At 37.0% G+C, this 11,049-nt stretch overlaps 1 long non-coding RNA gene across 1 annotated transcript; it reads left to right on the plus strand.

The window, feature by feature from the left end:
- Positions 1-5,248: 5,248 nt before the first annotated feature.
- LOC120069297 (uncharacterized) lies at positions 5,249-8,226 on the plus strand. The gene is made up of 2 exons (XR_005479500.2): positions 5,249-5,972; positions 8,027-8,226. It is a non-coding gene; the product is annotated as an uncharacterized LOC120069297 (long non-coding RNA).
- The last annotated feature ends 2,823 nt before the right edge of the window (positions 8,227-11,049 follow it).

Raw genomic sequence — 11,049 nt, forward strand, 5'->3', positions numbered from 1 at the left:
AAGACGCATGTGTTGAATGCAAAATGTCCATAGAGCTTATCCCTAAGTCTCTACTCTTGTCCTATGCATTGATGAAAAATGCGTGAAAGCAACATACAATCATACCTTATTACTAAGATGTATGCGATGCATTAACAACAAATAGTGCTCATTCCTAAGCGCCTATCTCCTGTTTATGCATTCTAATATGGTTCTTCCAAACCTAGATTTTGACCTGACCTTCCCAAGTCTAGATCCTGTCTTTAGACTACCCTCTTGAGTATCTCTAATAGACGAATGAAGCATACATAAACAAGATAATTGCAATGATGAAGATTCCCTCGTTATGCTAGTTAACTACTTCTCAACCCATTCAAATAATTTAGCTACTCAAGCTTAAATAACAGAGAGTGAACAAATATAGAGAAAGACATTCTATTCTTATAACTGAGTTGAGTACAAAATGATAATGAAAAATAAAGGTAGATAGCCTGGTAGCAATTCCTTGCTGACCGAGGCTTTTTACACTGAATCTCTATTCTGATCTACAAATGTTCCCGCTTCTGCAGGCGTCGGCCCTCTCTCTATCTTGGTGCTTTCGGTGCTTTTCCAAGCTTGTCGGAACGATCTATCGACACACCTTCTTCCTCGCGTCCACCTTAAAATGGAAGAAAACTAAGGATAGAGGCGTGAACTTGTAAAGTGATGAAGTAATCGACTACTTAACCCCTTCTCTAAAGAATGCACTTGGTATTTATAGAGTTTCCATTGTGAAAGGCGGCTTCTCTCTCCCAGTTGTGCAGATGGGGCAGCATAATTCATGACTAATGCGCTGGATAATTGTCACCGATAAAGCTGAATGTACTTTGTAACCATTATCGACTGTCAACTTAATTTGGATCCGACTGCCGTCAGATTTCTGTCCCATCGATCTTAATTATCCTTTCACCCAGATGCGTCCACCATATTGCGCCGACCAAGTTGTGGTGATTCTTTTTGGGCGAATGTTTGCGAGCACGATCAACGCAATGTCTTGCGGTGAAGTGTCGCTCGACCAATGTATTCCTATGATCGCAATCTCTGCATTGCGTTAATGCATATTCTGCACAAAAATATAAAGTTCAACTGTTCTAATGCGTTGGACGTGTGTGACTGCAATATTATTGAATTTATGCTTAATGGACGCATTTAACATATTTCATCAACGCAATCCAACATCGTTTAAGAACTTAGTACTATGATAACGTGCATTTCTGCCCGTTATCACCGACCTATTACCCCTTTAACCATCCAATTAATAGATAATGAATATAATCACATCATATTCATAACCTATGGATTAATATCATATATTAATCATAGTATTTTTCCTCCACTTGATATAAATCATATTCATATCCAATTTCCTCCAAATTAATGTATCTCATACATAAAGTTAATTATATCATATATAATTAAATAGTTCAATTATATCATATATATAATTGAATTCTCTCTTGTCAATTTGAACATTTCAAACTAGCCCAAAAACTGATTCTCAACATGTATCCAAAATACCAAGGGGACCTTATGGACCTATGGTTCGAAGCTCCAACGGAACGTGAATAACTGACTAAACTCTTTAGCCACGATATCCACCATCCGTTGACTACCAGCCATTCCACTAAAGACCGCCAGTTGAACTCTTCTTGCCATATATATATTTCTATGTCCATTGGATATAACCAATCATCAGCACGATGACCTTTCACAGATGCTCGTAATTATAGCAAGCCAATTTACCGTTTTGCCCCTATAGTTATATCTTACTCTTTAAATACCACTGATCCCTCTAATGAACAATACAACATAGTCCTACTATGTGTGAACACCTCTCGGGCCATGAGAACGTGTGTAGCACCACATCGTTCAAGCTCTAGGATCAATCCTTAAGAGAGCAATCTATCTACTTACCCCCTGCTTTGGGGAAGGAGTGGACTCCATCTTGTGAAGCTGAGTTCCTAGCTTCCAAATCAGACGAATCCCCAAAGTGGTAGGTTTGAGTCGGCGCTCTGACCACTCGCACCTATGCAAATCAAAGAACTTCCCTCAATGGCAGGAGTTCCCAACTCACTCAGGATTAAAGTCATGTTACCTATGGTCATCCTAGTGAAGTGAAGTCTCTGTCATGAACGGAGTTATATGATAAGATGTTAACACTTCGAGGTCAGGTCTTATACAAACTCTTTGTAATAGGACACCCCCGCCCGCATGTTCTCTATACGAATCATCAGGATCAAACCATTTGTTACAAGTCACAACACTTGTAACTACTCCACAAAGCAGGCCGCATCTGTAATGTCACCAGGATAAGGTTTCCCTCGTCTATCCATATACAACACTTGTAACATCTACAAGGCATGATCCACTCGTATGTTTCCACATACATGCTTAAGTTACAACGATAACTAAGGATCTTAGTTTATTGGTTTTGTTGAAGTTTGTGCCCTAAAGTCTCGTGTCCTATAGTTTGTAAACAATTTTGTACGAACGCTTGGGATGTATAATATATATGATATTTACTTCACTTTTTGACTTTCCACATTTATATATTTTTATTTTACCACAAACCATTAAACTTAATATCCCTGGTTATCTTTATGTAACTTAAGCATGTATGTAGTGACGTACAATCTTAAGTGACAACCAAAATGGTATGTAGTATATAGATAGAGGAGGGAAACGTTAATCTGGTGATATTACAGATACGACCTGCTTTATAGATGTTACAAGTGTTGTAAAGTGCTACAGATGATCTTATCCTGATCATTCATAGGGAGACATGCGAGTAGGGGTATCCTATACAAAGGAGTTTGTATAAGACCGGACCACGAAATGTTTAGTCTCATTATATTACGCCGTTCATGATAGAGACTTTCATTTCACTATGATGACCATAAGTAACATGACCTTAATCCTAAGTGAGTTGGGAACTCTTGCCTATGAGGGCGGTCTTTTGATTTGCATGGGTGCGAGTAGCCAGATTGCCGACTCAAACCTACCACTTTGGAAAATCGTCTGATTGGGGAGTTGGGAACTCAGCTACACAAGACGGAATGCACTCATTGCCTGAAGCAGGTGTAAGTAGATGGATTGCTCCCTTACGAGCTGATTTCTGGGCTTGAATAATATGACACCACACACTTTCTCATGGCTCGATAAATATTCACTCATAGTAGGACTATGATGTATTGTTAATTAAAAGAATCAATGGCATTTAAGGAGTTAGATGTAACTACAGGGGCAAGACAGTAAATTGGCCCAGCTGTACTTACAAGCGATCTGCGAAAGGTTATCGTACTATTGATTGGTTATATAAAATGGACACAAAGATATATCTATAGTGCGAAGAGTACAGCTGTCGGTCTTTTATGAAGTGCCCGACAGTTAACAGATGGTAGATATCGTGATTAAAGAGTTTAGTTAGTTATTCATATACTGTTGGAGCTTCAAGCTACAGGTCCATAAGATCCCCTTGGTAGCTCAATGGATTCAAGTTGAGAATTAGTTTTTGGGTTAGTTTAAAGTGTTCAAATTAACAAGATGGAATTTGATTATATGTGATATAATTAAATTGGTTCAATTATATGTGATATAATTGATTTGATGTATTATATATAGTAATTGAAGGAATTAATATCAATATGATTTATATTAAATAAAGGAGAAAAGAACTATGATTTAAATATTACATATGATGTGATATTAAAATTATAGGTTATAAATATAATATGATAAATTAGTTATTATATATTTTTATAATAAAAACAATTATGAGATAATTGTTAGTTGGTTATTTTCTTTTCTCCATTAACCATGCAAGTGGGAGGTTATTTTCAGTTTTAATAACTTAAGAATAAAATGAAAAGAGTTTTCATGTTTTGAATAATCATATCATTATCGCATACTAATCGATGGAGTGAAAGAAAGTTATAAGATAGCCCTTTCGATATAGTAAACGACCAAACGAGTTTGCTAGACAATTGCTCCTCGTTTCTAGACGATCAAGTACGCAGTATCTATACAATAGACTACACTTTCTCCCACTTACTAACACTTTCTTCTACTTACTCGGTCATTTACTTCCTCTTTCCTTCTACCAAACTCACATAGAGCCCACATCTACTGGATTCTCACTCCGAGAATACCAAGGTAACCGAGTGGTAGTACCAAGTATTGCTGTTTGGTATCGAGGATCTGACTGTTCGTGATTTTATTGGTGGTTCGTTGCGTTCGTGTTCGTGATTGAGTTTGTTGGGACGCCTGACCAATGTGGATCGAGGGAATCTCTGAAGAAGAGTTCTTCAAAGGTATGTTATTCCATTCCCTTTGTTTTAGATAAAAAGCATACTGCAATTTTCTCTATAATTCATAACTGTTCTTGTATATTTGTGAATGCGTTTATTATTTCACAATGGGCTTGGAAAGATCTTGCTTCCACTCAATGGTTATCTTGAATAAGAGTTCCTTCATTGAGATCATAGAGTCCCTGAGAAGAATGTTTAGACAGTCGTCCACTCAGCTCAGGCACGATGCGCTCAAATACATCTTCAATGCCCGCATGTCAGGGGGGCCTCTGTTCGAGAACATGTTCTGAATATGATGGTTCACTTTAATATGCCAGAGATGAATGAGTTTGTCATTAATGAAGTCAGTCGGGTTAGCTTCAGCTTGAAAACTTTACCTAAAATTTTCCTACAGTTCCATAGCAATGTTGTTATGAACAAGATTGACTACAACCTGACCACCTTGCTAAAAAAGCTACAGACTTACTAATCCTTGATGAAAGTTAAGGAACAGAAGGGTAAGGCAAACGTTGCCTCGTCCTCCAACAAGTTCCATAGACGTTCGACCTCTTAAACCAAGTATGTACCCTATTCTTCTGGCACCAAAAAGTAGAAGAAGAACAAAGGAGGTCAAGGGAAGGCTAACCCACCAGCTGCTACCCAAAGAGGCAAGAAGGTCAAGGCTGTAACGGGATTATGATTTACTTACATTGATATTGCAATCAACAAGGACACTGACAGAGCAATTGTAACACCCCGTATTTTTTTTCTCTAGTATTAGTGTAATTTCAATAATTTTGTTAGTGGAGGACATTTTTGGAATTTTGGAGTTCAAGTGTAAGTGTAAGAATTTAATTTTGATCTTATAAAATTGTTCAATTTAGAAATTAATGGCAGGTGTTATTTTCACTTTTTGGGAAAGAAAAGAAGTTGATAAAATAAATTGGAATAAGTAAAGGAATAAAATAGAGTTTATTTTATTTCATTTTTTAGTTTTTTAGTTTTTTATTATTTCTTCTTCTTATTATTTTTTTATAAAACAAATTAAACCCTTCTTCTTCTTCAACCTCACCGCGCCTCCCCCCTTTTCGTAGAAACCCTAGCCACCGCCGCACCCTTCGAGCCGCTCAGTGCCGCCTCCCAGCCGATCTCCTCTGCGCGTCTCGCCGAACGTTTACGTCCGCGAGCAACGTGTGCCACCAGCGGCCTCAACTGCGCGATCTCTCCCTTTTCAGTCGCGTGTCTGCGCCTCTCCTCGTCGCCGACTCTTCGCGCCGGAGTTTCGCACGCCTCCACTCACATCACGTCGGTTGTCGTCGAGTCTCTGCCGTCCGCGGGTTCCAGATCTAAGGTCGTGCGAGTTCTTTGTCATTTGTGGGTTCGGTGCCGTTGCCAGATTTGTCCAGTCGTCCGCCGCCGTCTCCTTTGGCCAAGTCCTCGACAGCAGATTGCGTTGTCCTTCTCCTGCGCGTCTGCGAGTCGCCACAAATAGACTGAGCGTTTCGTTCGTGGGTCGTCGCGCTGTTCGCGAGTTTCCAGCCGCTCGTCCGCCCAGATCTGAAGCCCAGCTGTTCGCGAGCCCGTCCGACGCGGTCCAAAGCCACCACCTCAGTTTCTTCTTCACGTCCTCTGTTCAGCTCAAGCGTCGTCCACTTTTGATCGATTTGGGTAAGATTTCTTCAGTTTAGTTTGGGTTGTTTACTGTTGATTTTTGAATGCCATTTACTTCTGACATCAATCTGTTGATGCCCACTGTGTTTCAGTTTTGGATTAAAGTTTTTTTTAATGCATTGAGATGCCGATCAGTGAAGCTGGAGTTTGTTTCATCGAAGTTTGGATGTTGAGAATTTTTTATTTGGGTTATATTCTTAGGATTGGAGTTTAATTTTGATTTTTCACTATAGAGGATAAATTTGTTTCGATTGAGCTCAAACTCTAGTAAATAATCTTACTACTCGATACACTATAGATTTAATATTGAGGATCCTGCAACAGTTTTTTTTATAATAATTTTGATTGTTCTGAGGTTGGATGGACTACTTATGATGGATATATGAGTATGTGGTAATATATTGGAATATGATTATGTATGAGCTTGATTTAGAATTTTATGAGTTATATTAAATGATGATTGAGCATGACCCTTAAATTATGAGTTAAGTAGCACTCCTATTGGAATACCTTAAGCTAGATGAGGATTAGACATTTGCTGATCTATGTAGTTATGCGATTTATTATGAGAATGTGTAGACTGTATGATATATTACGAAATCCTTTGTTGTTTACATGATTTAGTGCATGAAAGTGATGTACTACAGTTGATCCATTTAAAACTAGAATAAATACGTAAGTTGAGGTTAATTAACATGAGGTTGACAATGAGGAGATTTTAGAGAACTCATGATGATGTGAAGGTTATATGTAATATGAAGTTAGATGTAATATCTTTTCCTTTCCAGACTATATGACTGCATGAAAGTGATGCACGTCCAAGGGCGCTAGTACATGAAAGAGATGTACTAGGGTTGGTGTGTACGAAAGTGATACATACCTAGAGGGTACTATGGTATACGAAAGAGGTACATACTCAGTGGGTTATGTGTATACGAAAGAGGTGTATACATAACCATGTGTACGAAAGAGGTACGCATCCTTTTATAGAGAGGATCTGGGGTGTACGAAAGAGGTACATACTCAGTGGGTTATGTGTATACGAAAAAGGTGTATACATAACCAGGTGTACGAAAGAGGTACACATTCTGTGGGTTGTGTATACGAAAGAGGTGTGTACGTAATCATGTGTATGAAAGAGGTACACATTAAGTGAGTTATGTGTATACGAAAGTGGTGTATGCATAACCACGTGTATGTAAGAGATTGTGTTTCCTCCGGGATTCACAAGTGGTTGTGGGTCCTACGGGACTTACTAGAGGTAGTGAGCATACCTAACTACAGTAGGATAGAAACAAAATTTTCATGTATGTACGTGTCCCAGGAGGACTAGAGCAGTTTATATGTGATGACATGTAGAAATGCATGTCATCTTAGGCCTTTTACTTAAAATTATGAAGGTTAGGCAGAATATACGTCGATCATGATAGAAATTCACAAGAATATGAGTTTGCGTTGATCAACATGTCGAATATCAGCTAACCTGTTATTTTGCGTTAATTATGCGTTCAATGTTCTATCTTTATGGCTAATGCAAGAAACGAACGCAAACGCGGAAACCGGGCCACCGCAACTCTACACGACCACCACAATCTTTATAGCTGCGGTGACGCATATGGCTGATTATTGCAACATCCATGCGTTGATCGATGCGTTTGCCTTTGTGATGGAGTGTTTCCCTGCATGTGGTTGTCTATGCAGTGGTCCGGTTTTCGCGTTTGCGTTCATTTTCTGCATTAACTATAAAGATAGAAAATTGAACGCATAATTAACGCAAAATAAAGGGTTAGCTGAGATTCGACATGCTGATCGACGCACTCATATTCTCGTGAATTCCTATCATGATCGACGCATATTCTGCCTAACAACCTTCATAATTCTAACCTTCATAATTCTAAGTAAAAGGCTTAAGATGACATGCATTTCTGCATGTCATCAATATGTTCCACTAGGGTAGGCATCTAGAGGACATAGATGCTTAGCCTGACCCCAGTAGTGGGGTTACTTACTGAGTATTTTATACTCACCATTTTCTCATGTTTATGTTTCAGGTAAAACTAGGGACGCGTCGACGAATGACGAGCGGAATTCTTGATCGAGCCACTGTGACCAGTTTTATGCTTCCGCTCATGAAATTTAAACTTCTTTTCATGTTTTTCTTAGCTTCCAGTGTTGATATTTAAAACTTAATATTAAGAATCGCTTCCAGATTTATTTATTATTATTTATGATTTATGGGTATCCTATCGTTGTTTTTAATATTTGAGATTAAATGCAAAATCTTTTAAATTTACCTAATTTAATTAGCATTTATTTCATCATAACAGAGTCGTTTTAAGTCCCATGCATGCATGTGTTTAGTAACGGCCTAATTTAAGTCCTAGGGGGTCGGGTCGTTAAGCAATTTCCCCAAATACTTGACAGAGAAGAAGAAGACGAAGTAAGGGAAATATGATTTACTTGTATTGGAAACTTGCTTAGTGGAGAATGATGATTCGACCTGGATAATAGATCCAGATGCAACAAATCACGTTTGTTCTTCATTTCAGTGGCAACTGACAATGGGTGAGATGACGATGCATGTTGGAAATGGGCACGTCGTCTTAGTGAAGTCGTATATTTTATTACAAAATGTTCATATAGTTCTTGATTTGAATAAGACTTTAGTTTTTGTAAAGTGTTTAATTGAACAATTTAATAATGTAAATTTTTATGATGTGTTGAGATTTTATTTCGCTAAGTTGGAAGATAATCTTTACGTATTAAGACTGTTACCAACAAAGGCCCTCCTTAATACTGAACTGTTTAAAAAATAACTTAAAATAAATGACAGAAAAATTCTCCTAAAGAAAATGCCCATCTTTGGCACCTAAAATTTGGTTACATAAATCTCAATAGGATTCAAAGATTAGTTAAGAATGGTTTTCTAAGTGAGTTAGAAAAAATTTCTCTATGTGTATATGAGTCATGTCTTGAAGGCAAATTGACTAAGAGATTTTTTACTAGAAAAGGTCATAGAGCCAAGAAGAGGAAAGTTTGAATATTTTATCACCTTTATTGATTCATTGATGATTATTCAATGTATGGGTACGTTTATTTAATGTAAATAAGTCTAAGGCTCTTGAAGAGTTTAAGGAGTACAAGGCTGAAGTTAAACGTGCATTAAGTAAAACAATAAAAATATTTCGATCTGATCGAGGTGGAGAGTATGGATTTGAAATTCAAAGACTATTTAATAGACCATGGACGTATATCCCAAACCAAATCACCTGGTAAACTTAGTAAAATGGTATATCAGGAAGGAGAAATTGAACCCTATTAGACATAATTCGGTTTATAATGAGTTATGCTTCCTTGCCTAACTCGTTATGGGGTTATGCAGTAAACTCTGCAGCCTATATTTTGAACTGTGTTCCATCCAGAAGTGTTACTGGAACACCTTTGGAGTTATGGAATGGTCGTAAAGGTAGTTTGCTCCATTTCAGGATCTAGGGTTGGCCAACACATGTGCTTAAAGCTAATACTAAGAAATTGGAATCTCGTTCGAAATTGTGCATATTTGCAAGTTGCCCCAAAGGAACGAGGAGTGACTACTTCTATGATCCTAAAGATAATAGAGTGTTTGTGTCGACAAATGCTATATTTTTAGAAGAGAACCACATTACGGAGCATAAACCACGCAATAAAATAATGTTAACTAAACTTTCCATCAAAATTATTGAACCGTCAACAAGAGTTGTTGAAGAGCCAAGTATATCGAAAAGAGTTATTGATGTTGGTTCATCTAGTAGTTCACATCTACCTCAATGTAGTGGGAGGGTTGCGAACCTGCCTATACATTATATGGATTCAACAGAAACTTTAGTTGTCATATTTGATGGCGATGTTGAGGATCCATTGTCCTATAAAAAGGAAATGGAAGATATTGACAAAGATAAATGGATCAAAACTATAAATCTCGAAATAGAGTCTATGTATTTCAATTCATTTTGGGATCTGGTAGATCAACCTGAAGGGATAATACCTATAGGTTGCAAATGAATCTACAAGAGCAAACAGGGTGCTGATGGGAAGGTGCAAAACTTCAAGGCTAGGCTTGTGGAAAATGGTTATACCCAAGTTAAGGAAATCGACTATGAGGAGACTTTCTTAGCTGTTTCCATGTTGAAGTTTATCCAGATATTCTTGTCCATTGCCTCATCTAATGATTATGAGATTTGACAAATGAACGTAAAGATTGCCTTTTGAAATGGCAATCTTGAGGAAACTATCTATTGAAGGAACTCGTTTTGAAGGAGATCCTTGAGCGGAAGTGGATCGTCCAAATTTCATTAATTATTGAAAACTAAATTTATAGTAAACATACAAGATATGCATTCAAAATAAATTACAACATGCTTGATACAAGAAAAAGGGTTCAAGAAATATTACCCTTGAAGAACTTTTCTTCGTATAACTCCCTTGAACAGTCATGAACACAACAACCTCTTGAAGACTTTCTTCAAGAACTCCTCGAACCAAATAGAGATACAACCACAACAAGCCTTTGGTATTGTCAAGGTGAGAACCCAGCAGTTGTGGGCTCTGACTATTTTGTTAAGAGGAATTGTTTGAATTTGGAGGAAGAAGAAGATGGAAGCACACAGAACATTTCTGTTAAAAACTAAATCGTATAGCCAATCCTTCAATCGTGTAGAGGAAGAAGAGAAACACCGTTCTTTTATTCCTCTTGCCATAAACTCAAATAACCACCCACTAAGGTGGTTGGAGAGAAAAGAGGGAACTTATTATTTAAAATAATAATAAAATAATATAAATAAATATGATAACTAACTTATTATATTATATTTATATTAAACTATATGTTATAATATAACACATAACCTATAGTTTCAATATTGTATCATATACAATATAAACTATAGTTTCTTTTCTATATTTAATGACATTTAATATAAATTTACCTAAATTTACCAACTATGAATCACATTCATAGATAATATATTTGAATTTCATTCAAATATTTATTTTCTCCAATTAAACTAGAATATATCAAATACATTATAACAAGTAT

This window comes from Benincasa hispida, chromosome 8 (assembly GCF_027475165.1).
Source record: "Benincasa hispida cultivar pf3 chromosome 8, pf3_genome.v1.1, whole genome shotgun sequence".
NCBI classification, from domain to species: domain Eukaryota; kingdom Viridiplantae; phylum Streptophyta; class Magnoliopsida; order Cucurbitales; family Cucurbitaceae; genus Benincasa; species Benincasa hispida.